We start from the raw sequence: 11,286 nt of genomic DNA, 5'->3' as shown, positions 1-11,286 counted from the left end.
GTGATTTTCCTACTGCTTTTTGAACTGTACAGAGATGAGACCCAGTGGGTGTGTAAAGCCCTCTGAGAACCATCTTGGCATAGAATAAGGGAGGCAAAACAGGCAAAGACAGTATCGCTCACTCCCACTTCAAGTACAGAAACTCCCCTTTCACCAGATTTACATGATGATGCTTCCAGACAAGAATTTTATTGAAGATATTTAACTGCGTTCAAAGGAAAAAAAAAAACCCACTCTCTAGACCAACTGATCCTCCTGTGTGATCCTCACAATATCTGCTTCTTATAGATCAAAATCCCCAGGAAACAGACTCTGAGGCAGAGATCTGTGCACAAGAGATTTATTAAGGAATGATCTCCTGTAAAGGAGTGAAGGAAGTAGGATGAAATAGAAAGAGATGTTAGAACTCTGAAACAGCTACAACAGAGATTCCAGACAAAGCTAGAAGGACCTCTGAAGCTTGAATGAGATGTCCCAAATTGAGGTAAGGGGCAGTGTTGTCCAGCTGTTGGACTGTGGCTGCCCTGAGGAAGTAAACTTGGGTGAAGAGCTCTCTTGGGTTGTGGGCCTTTCCTGGAGAAAGACTCAGATATTAGCCACCCACAGACCACAATTCCATCAGTTGGGGGAATGAGTGCCTCAGTTCTGGAAGGGTTTCTGGGCAGCACACACATCTACACAATTTCCATGCACTGGCTCAGGCTATTTTGTCAAGGGTGACATTTCTCACCACCTCCAAATCCTACCTGTCCATTAAGCCTAGCTCTAATACTATAGCCTCCATTGAACATTCCCTGATTCTTGTCATTGTTAATAATATTTTTCTCCTCTAAATTTCAAGTACTTTATCTATATTCTTCTTCTGGCACTATAGCATTTATCTTGGTCTACTTTCCATTAGAGCAAATTTTTACTTCAATTAATTAAGAACTGTCAATGATCTAGGCCATAAACTAGGACCTGGGGATATAGCGTGAATAAAACAGATATGATTCTCTCCATACTTTAAACAAATAATTGGAAGTTTTAAAGTTCACAGTAGTAAAAGAGCATGTAGCACAAAACTTAATTCAAACAAAGGTGTCAGGGAACGACTCTCTAAAGAAGTGATATTAAACACAGGGCAAAAGCATAAGTAAAGAGTAGCTTAGTGAAAGAAGGTGATGGGGATAAGAAGTGGGTTGTATTCAAGTAAGAGAGAGTCGCAAATGCTAACACTGACATTTATTCAACAAATATATATATATATATATATATATATATATATATATATATATATATATCTTCCTGTGTGCCAGACATCATTTTAGGTGCTGGAGTTCCATCACTAAACAAGACAGAAGAAAATTCCTTCCTCTCATGGACTTTGCATTCTAGGAAATGAAATAATCCAATATAGCTAGAGTTTAGAGAACAAAGGAGAAAGTGGTACAAGAGGTGCAAGATGTGACTGTATGGGTAAGTAGAGGCAGACTACTAGAAGCCTGATAAGAATTTGAAAATTTTTATACTATAGGATATGGTCAGATTTTTTAAAAAACAATAACTCTAGCTGCTATGTACATGTTCTCTCTCTCCTACTATACTGTAAGCTTTTAGAAGACTGCTCTCTAAGAAGCACATAAAGCCCCTTTGTAAATAATGGGCACCCAACAAACAATAACCATAACTAACACTTGAGTGCTTTCTGTGTGCACGAGACTGGTCTAAGCACATACCATGTGTTAAATCATTAATCCTCACAATCCACCACCTCCGTTGACTGGATGAATGAGAGGAGGTATGCTTATTCCTTTGCAACACTGGAACCTGGATGCACCTGAAAATCTACAGATATGTGCAAGGTAAGGGGAGAAGGCAGTGGCAGAGGAAAAAAAAAAGTCAAAATGCCACATGCATGGCTCCATACGCCTTAGCATCTTATTCAAACCAAATCATTTTAAAACATTCACAGTGAACTACGAAGATAAGAATACGTGGACAAGAAAACAGCATGATCCTATGGCCAAGAAAGACTGGTGTACACACTGGCACATCTCTAGGACCCTCATCGTATCCTCTGTATTAATAACTGTTTAAATGTGTGTCTAAAGAACATGATAAACTAGTTTAACAAAATTATTGTGCTTTCTGAGGAGCCGTGTTTTACAAATCATAACAATCTCTTAAAGCATCAACAGTAGCCCATCCCTCTTGTAAAAAAGTTTAAATTTTTTTTTTTGAATCTCAAGAAATTGTCTCCTGGGGTCTGCAAAGAGACCCACCCTGATGGGGAGACCCCTACACACCCACCTCCATCCCTGGAGTTCCCTGACATTGCGACACACAGAATGAAAGCGTCTCCTGTAGCCTTGGAAAAGAGGCCGCACCTGCCTGCCTGAAAAGCTAGATAAATATTACCCTTACGAAGAGGTACCCAGGAACAGAGCCTCACAAGTATGTTCCTATTTCCAAATAGGAAACAACACAACGAGCCAGGATATCTCAGAAGATGAGGAAAGGCAGTTAAGGTGGGAGGATACAGTTGTGTGGTGAAGGGTGGTCACGTTTAATAGGTTTACAGGAGGATTTTTGACCAGAATTCCATTCACATACAAAACAAATGTGAAACAGTTCAGCGGTCCTTTCCTTCAAGCAATCCCGAGTTCTTGGGTTAAGTGTAGGTTTATCTATGTAGGTTTATCTGTAGATTTACCCATAAAGAAGAACGTATAAATAATAATCAAGAGCCACACCCTCCCCGATTGGAGCTTTATTTCTGTGTGCCAATTTCCCGAAGACTGGATCTCCTGCTTGATTTCTTTAGCGTTTTCCTCCATTGCAGGCAAGAGTTTCAGCCCCTCGCTGACCCTTGTCCCTCTCGCAGTGCTGGAGGCGTGGCGGACTGATCTGAGTAGGAAATCAAGACACCTTAACTTTATAACATTTCATAAATTTTGTTTAAACAAGTGCAAACCAAAACCAGGATTTTGCAATAAAAAGTATTTTTATAGAAACCAAACAAGACTGACAGCCATTAGAAAGGCAGAGGAACTGCTTTTTCTGACAGCCCTGAAAAGCTTTAATGTCAAAGGCAGGAGCCCTGTCACAGAACGGAGAGACAAGTTCTATCCCCTACTTGTTTATATCTTCCTGAGGCCCTAACTCCACTCCAGCCCTCCCCGCTCCCAGCGGTCTTCCAGAAACAGAAGGCGTCAGGTTTGACCCTTTCCTTTACCACAGGGCCTTTTAACTGCCCGGAGACATATGACTAGATGAACTACAGGCTGCAGCTGTGCTAAACGTAGTCAAAATCAATACGCAAATAACGGTAACGTCCTGTTAGCACATACAGGCACAGTGTTAAGCGTGTATATTATTGCAGCAATCCAGATGAGGAAACTGAGGCTTAGAGATTAGTACTTGGCAGAATAAAGAGCAGATTGCTTGATCTAAAAAATCTATGCTTTATCCGCAGTACTACACTACATATAAATTAAATTTATAAAATATTATTTTCAAATAGACTTCTTAACCCTTAAGTACTCAAAATTGTTTTAAATTAAATAAATATAGCCGGGCAGCAAGTCTGCCTGTGGCTAAATTTAATGCTTAGGACAAAAATACAACTTAGTCAAATTATTTGCCTTTTTCATATATAATATGATATAGCTCAGAAAAATCAGAATCATTGATTCATTTACTCAACAGATTTTTTGGAATTTCCTTCTGTGCGCCAGTGACCAAGAACACGTGTTGAACAGTCTCTGACCTCTTGAATTTTACTGGCTAGTGAGGGAGACAAACATTAACTATGGAAGCACACAAATATTTAAATAACTGTACATTGTTATAAGCGTTGTGAGGGACAAGTTACGTGTTATGAGAGAATAACAAGGAAAACCAGTATTAACTGGGCTGTCAGAAAGGTCCCTCTGGGGAAGTAATTAATAATTTGAAATGTGAAGGATGCATAGGAAGTAGTTAGGCTGAAAGTAAAAGGAAGGAAGGTGTTCCAGGCAAAAGATATACTTTTACCAAGGCCCTGAGCAAGAAAAGAGCTTGGCTCTTTCCAGACTAGTGCTCCCTGAGTAGGGATCCCAGGAAGGAGGTAGGAAATGAGGCTGAAAATGAAGAATATAGACCATCAGGATTTGGATTTTACCCTAAGTGCAACAGAAACCCATTAAAGGATTCTCAACAGGATAGTTTTAGAATCTGATTTATTATTTTTAAAAGCTCAAATCTGGCTGCTGTGTACAAAATCGATGTCAGGAGGGCAAAAGTGAAAGAGGGAGATGAGGTAGGAAGTCTTGCTTACAGTCATCCAAGCAAAAAGATTGGTGGTGGCTTGGACTAAAGTGTCAACACTGGAACCTGAAGAGATGTAAACAGATTGTAGTATATACATTTAGAAGATTATAAGATTTAATGATGAGTTTTATATGGGAGAGGATAAGGGAGGGGTGAGATAAGGTGGGGTCAAAGATAAGTCCCAGGTTTCTGAATTGAGCACTTGGGTAGATGGAGGTATAGAATAACTTGAAAATAAGAGTAAAAGGGGGTAGGGCTGGTAGATGAGTATCATCTAGACCAGCATCTCTAATTTAATGTGTATATGAATCACCTGCAGAATCTGATTCAGTAGGTCTGGGGTGGGGTCAGAGATACTGCATTTCTACAAGCTCTCAAATGATGTCAATGCTGTTTGTCCATCGACCACACTTCAAGTAGCAAGGCTCTACTCTACCAACCCAACATAGGGTTATAAAATTTTTATTTAATTATGATGATTTCCTAAGGAAAGGAGATTTTAATTACAAAAAAGAGAGCATAATTTAAAAATAAAGTTCTTTAATATGAAGTGATTTAATTTTATGAAAAAGTACACCACCCTTAGTTTGTCCATTTGGCCACAGATGAAATGAAATTTTTATTATGAACTGACTTTGAATAGCCACTGATCTAAACAAAATAACTTATTGATGAACAACATTTTTCAAATTTCAACTACTTGTGATCACAGCTACTATTTCATTCCTCCATAAAGTAAAAATTCTATCCTTATCTATCAGGAACACACAACCACTGGAATCAGCTTAATATTGTTCTTGGCTTCTAACTGTGTTCAGTAGATCTTTTTCAAATCATTAGAATCATAGAAAATTTACATCAAGTAGAACCACAGAAAGAAAATAAGTGCTATTTTGACACATTGATATAAGTCAATATTAGAATTAGCTCCCTCCTCACTTTATTGAATGTTTTTAGTCAGACTTACTTTAGGTAAAATATATGTGTATTGTAAATTATCAGATAAAAAACTGGTAGTTTGGTGACTTTAAACAGTGACTAGAGGGCAAGTAAATGGTCAATAAGATTAGATTGAATTTTAGAAGGATGAGAGGAAGCAAGTAGAGTTTAAATACATGAAATAGCAAGATGACAAGTATTGTTCAATAATTTCCAAATAATTTGTAAGGGCTTTGAAGGAAGGATAGATATTTTATACATTTTGGAATTCCCATAGTGCCTAGCGACATGCAGGGTGCTAACTAGCCAAATGAAAGGAATGTAAAACCTGAAAGAATAATAACAGTTAATGACCAAATATTAGAACAACGGTAATGTTTCACTTGGTAAACTTTTACAGTTAAATGAAGCGAATGGGAGCCAGTAGTAATAATTAACACCTTCATCTTGTAGCAACAACTTACAATCCAATGAGGCAAAGCCCATATTTGAAGGATGTAAAATTGAGATTCATAGCAATTAGGTGATGAAAAACTAGAAGAAGCTAAAGGAGAGAAAACAATAATTTCTAACCCAGCAAGTCTCTAGGAGAGAGCCATAAATTAAAATATGTCAAATCAAACCTTATTTCCTGTATACACAAACTATATTTTGAGATTCTGTTCCTAGAAGCCCACATGAAAATAGCCATTAATATTAAGAACTACCATACATTAGAATTTTAAGTGTCAATCACTGTGATGAGCACTTCACACAACTTAACTAATTTAATCTTTATGATAACCCTATAAAGTAAAAAAAAAAATTTATGTTCTATTTACAGATGAGGAAACCTAGACACTAGAGCTAGAGTTGGATTTCTGATCTGACTTCACTGTCCATGCTCTTAAACATAGCTGTACTGAGACAGGCTGGGACCTGGGGCCTGGGACCCTTTGCTGCAGTGCTTCCATGTGGACATGCATCTCCTAGAGCGATAGAATACAAAGAAACTGTAACTGCACCCATTTGCTGTTGTGACAAATTATGAACAGCAAGATACAAAGAGGCCAAAAACCACATGCCACTTCTGAGGTGCAGGGAGCAATAGCAGATTACTGCACGTGATCCTGCACACAGCACCACCAAGAGGGTATGCAGACCACCTAAGCCACCCTTCCAGCCCAATCCACCCCCACCCTCACCCTTTTTAAGGGACCAGCTAGCAGCCCCTCAGGGGGTGAGCAAGGGAACCTGTTACTTGTTTTTGCTCCCTCGTTGCTGCAGCACTAATCCCAGTAAAGCCTTGTCTGAACTCCTCATCTGGCCTCTTACCAATTTCTTTTGATTAAAGAGTCCAAGGGGGCTTCCCTGGTGGCGCAGTGTTTAAGAATCTGCCTGCCAATGCAGGGGGCACGGGTTCAAGCCCTACTCCGGGAAGATCCCACATGCCGCGGAGCAACTAAGCCCGTGCACCACAACTACTGAGCCTGCGCTCTAGAGCCCATGCACCACAACTACTGAAGCCCACACGTGCCCTAGAGCCTGTGCTCTGCAACAAGAGAAGCCACCGCAATGAGGAGCCCACGCACCGCAAGGAAGAGTAGCTCCCGCTCGCTGCAACTAGAGGAAGTCCGCGGGCAGCAACAAAGACCCAACACAGCCAAAAACAAATTAATTAATTAATTAATTATTTAATAAAAGAGTCCAAGGACCCTGATCAATAACAATACTGTACTGTAAAAATACTGAAACTGACCATAAAATTAAAGATTAAAAAAAACATAGGGCTTCCCTGGTGGTGCTAGTGGTTGAGAATCCGCCTGCCGATGCAGGGGACATGGGTTCGTGCCCCGGTCTGGGAAGATCCCACATGCCGTGGAGCGGCTGGGCCCGTGAGCCATAGCCGCTGAGCCTGCGCATCCGGAGCCTGTGCTCCGCAATGGGAGAGGCCACAGCAGTGAGAGGCCCGCGTACCACAAAAAAAAAAAAAAAAAAAAAAAAAAAAACATAAACTACATAAAATTGAACAATATGAGAACTGTTTTGTAAATGTGGGAGGGTTTTTTTCCACATATACTTATCCGGCCAAGACTCCTTAAAGTGTGAGTCAATGAAAGTTAGACTGAAAACATCTTTTTTCTGGAAAATCTCCCTATGGAAAATGTTCTTCATTGCTCCAAGAAGTTGAAAAATCATAGTTTTGGGATTATGGGTATTTTTATTCTTTTTGCTTACTTGTTTCTTTCCTGTGTTAAACGTGTTACTTATGCAATTTTTTTAAAAAAAGAAAAACTTAAAGGTAATTGGGAGATAAAAATAAAAAACTATTGTCAGGACCGAATTAATAAAGGTTGTATAGAACATATACCAATCATGCATATTTAAGTGACAAACAACAACTAGAAAACGATCAATTTCCAAGTAAATATTAAACTTAAGACTATATAGTCAAAGTATAACCACTGATTATAGGGTCGGAAAAAAGAGGATGAATTTCATCAACAACACAATAAAAATGATTACTTTTGAGTAATGCAAAGCATAAGCAAAAAATTCCTAATTTAAATTAGCATCCTAAGTCCAAAATAAGTATAATTATATCTTTATTTTTAATGGGGGATTTTTTTTTAATTTAAGGAACATTATGGAGGTTCCTTAAAAAACTGAAAATAGAATTACCATATGACCCAGCAATCCCACTACTGGGCATATACCCAGAGAAAACCATAATTCAAAATGACACATGCACCCAATGTTCATTGTAGCACTATTTACAATAGCCAGGTCATGGAAGCAACCTAAATGCCCATCGACAGATGAATGGATAAAGAAGATGTTGTATATATATATATATATATATATATATACATATATATATATACATATATATATATATACAATGGAATATTACTCAGCCATAAAAAGGAATGAAATTGGGTCATTTGTAGAGATGTGGATGGACCTAGAGTCTGTCATACAGAGTGAAGTAAGCCAGAAAGAGAAAAACAAATATCGTATATTAACGCATATATGTGGAACCTAGAAAAATGGTACAGATGAACCAGTTTGCAAGGCAGGAATTGAGACACAGATGTAGAGAACAAACGTATGGACACCAAGGGGGGAAAGCGGCGTGGGGTGGGGTTGGTGGTGTGATGAATTGGGCAACTGGGATTGACATGTATACACTGATGTGTATAAAATTTATGACTAATAAGAAAAAAACCAAAAAAACCACAAAGATCACATATAGCATATCTCATGACATTGTACACTTTAAATATGTGCGGTTTATTGTATGTTGGTTATGCCACAATAAAACCAGAAAAACCTAGAAAAAAATTAACTAAACAAATACTATGTGCTTAGGTCATGTGGAAAATGTTTTTATAAAATGTCAAGCAAATTCCCCCACGTTGAACAGTATGTAATCTATTTGGCAAGATGTTCACAAAAAATCAGAAAAATAAAAGTACAGTACAGTATATGACCAAATATTTGATTGTCTAGCAAAAACTAAATGTATATGAAGTCAGACAGAAGTATTGGAATAAATTTCTTCATGAGATGGGATTTAAGATAAATTGTAAAGAAAGTGTGGGAAAGTTTTTCTCAATGAATAGTGTAGAAAACCTGCATCGAATTCATCCAAAGAGCATATTAAAAATACAAGTTCCTAGGCACCATCCAAGACCTGTGGAATCACAATCTCTGGTCTCTGAAATCTCTCAATCTCAATCTCTGAAATCAAGGAATCTACATTCTAATACTTCCCTCAGAAAATCCTTCCAAGATGAGCTGATGTTTACAAGACCTTTCTTTCAATAGTCTCATTTACTGGCTGATACGCAAAGTAAAGATTGAATGACTTTTGGTGGTCATGCGAGGAAATCTGAAGGGTCAAACATGGCTACACTTCCAAAGAAAATTTGCTGAGTTTGGGTACTATGTGTAGGATGCTGAGTTGTTCTGCAAAGGCTTCTAAAGCACAGAGTGAGATCTTCCATAATGTCATGGTGCTTAGAAAACAAAGTCCTACTGGAAGGATGGGGCCTGCCTCAAACACACATTCAGTCTCCCAATTAAGACATTTGCTAGATTTCAATGCTGTAGGATGTGGGAAGGTAAAGAGCAAGCTCAACACCTCTGAAAGGAAAACCTCAATTTTCTCATCTTTGGGGGCCAAGAAGATAGAGAGCTGTTAGATTTTCAGTCAGGCCTGCTCAAGGTATAGGAGAAAAGAGATGGACTGTGGTTCAGTCCTACTAAAACTAAAACTCAGCCTTGACCCATTGAATCCCTGATTATATTAAAGTTATCGGCTATTCACCTTCAAATAGTGAATACTTTCCAGTGGAAGATAATGTCTTCTGAATCTCTTACACTTTCAAACACACAATGTTGTACCTAAAACAAAAAGTTGTTAAATGTGTGAGAGGGCAGAGAAACATGATTTATAATCAAGAAATAAACAGGGAAAAGAAGCAGATCCAAAAATAATTCTATTGAAGCACTCAAAGATTTAAAAATAACTTTAACCTGTTAAATAAAGAAAAATGTATACTAAATGAATGAAAAAATGGAGATTTAAATAGAATATATTAAACAAGATTAAGATGGACATTCAAGAACTAAAAAATAAAATATCTGAAATTAAGAGTTAAGCAGAAAAGATTAGTGAATTCAAAGTCAGGTCAATAAAGAATGGAGGGCCTCCCTGGTGGCGCAGTGGTTGAGAGTCCACCTGCCGATGCAGGGGATACGGGTTCGTGCCCCGGTCTGGGAGGATCCCATATGCCGCGGAGCGGCTGGGCCCGTGAGCCATGGCCGCTGAGCCTGCGCATCCGGAGCCTGTGCTCCGCAACGGGAGAGGCCGCAACAGTGAGAGGCCCGCGTACCGCAAAAAAAAAAAATAAAGAATGGAAAAGATGAAGCACAAGAAGAAACAAAGAATTGAAAAAGATATAACAGAGAAATATGGGAAATAGTTAAAAGTTCTCATATACATGTAATTGAGTCCAAGAAAAAGAGAAGAGTAAGAACAAAGTGGAAGAAATATTTGAAGAGATAATAGCTGAGTTTTTAAAAACTGATTAAAAGGCATCAGTGAAAGAATTCAAGAAACTCAGCAAATCCCAAACAGGATGAAAACAGAAGACACACACAAAAGCACACATACACACACATACACACACACATGACAGATGGAGGAGGATAGCCAAACTACTGAAACCAAAGGCAAAGAAAAGAATTTTAAGCAGGAAGAGAAAAAAAAGACATATGACTTTGAACAGAGCAAGACTAAAACTAATGTTTGACCTTTCAACAAAAATTTGGAATCCAGAAGACAACAGAATACATTTTTAAAGTGCTGGAAAAAAGTTGTCAACTTACAATTCTGTACAGTCTGTTGTAAGATATCATTTAAAAATGATGATAAGGACATTTTCAGACAACAAACTCTGAGAAACTTACTCATCAGAAGACCTGAATTATAGGAAATACCAACAGACGATTTTCAAACTCAATGAAAATAATCCCAGATTATAAATTCAGAACTGCTGGAAGGAATAAGAAAAATGTAAAGGGTAAATATACTAGCAAATATGAAATGTTACTGGCTGTTTAAAATAACAGCAACAAAATAATATATTTTGGACCTATGTAAAAGTAAAATATTGACCAAAAAAACCCAAAAGGTGAAAAGTGAATAAATAGATTTTACCTGTTGTAAGGTTCTTGTTTGAAACATAGTGTAGGTGATGGGTTAAGGTGCTATGTAATAAATCAAGGAGTCATATTTTACCTTGAGTAACCATTAAAAATTATACTAAAATGTATAACTAAAAAGCTAAAAAGGAGAAAAGTGGAATAATAAAAATACTCTATTATTCCTTCTTTCTTGCCTACTTTTGGATTAAAGGAAAAAAGAACAGAATTAGAAAACAACAAACAAGATGGTAAGCTTAAACCCAACCATGTCCATAACCTAAAAGGACTAATCTACTTAGAAGACAAAGGCTTGATGAAAAAATAAAATCAACAACGAAAACGAATATTTTGTGTGTGTGT

Source organism: Hyperoodon ampullatus (assembly GCF_949752795.1).
Source record: "Hyperoodon ampullatus genome assembly, chromosome: 7".
Classification (NCBI taxonomy): Eukaryota; Metazoa; Chordata; class Mammalia; order Artiodactyla; family Ziphiidae; genus Hyperoodon; species Hyperoodon ampullatus.
Note: the sequence above shows the minus strand (reverse complement) of the source record.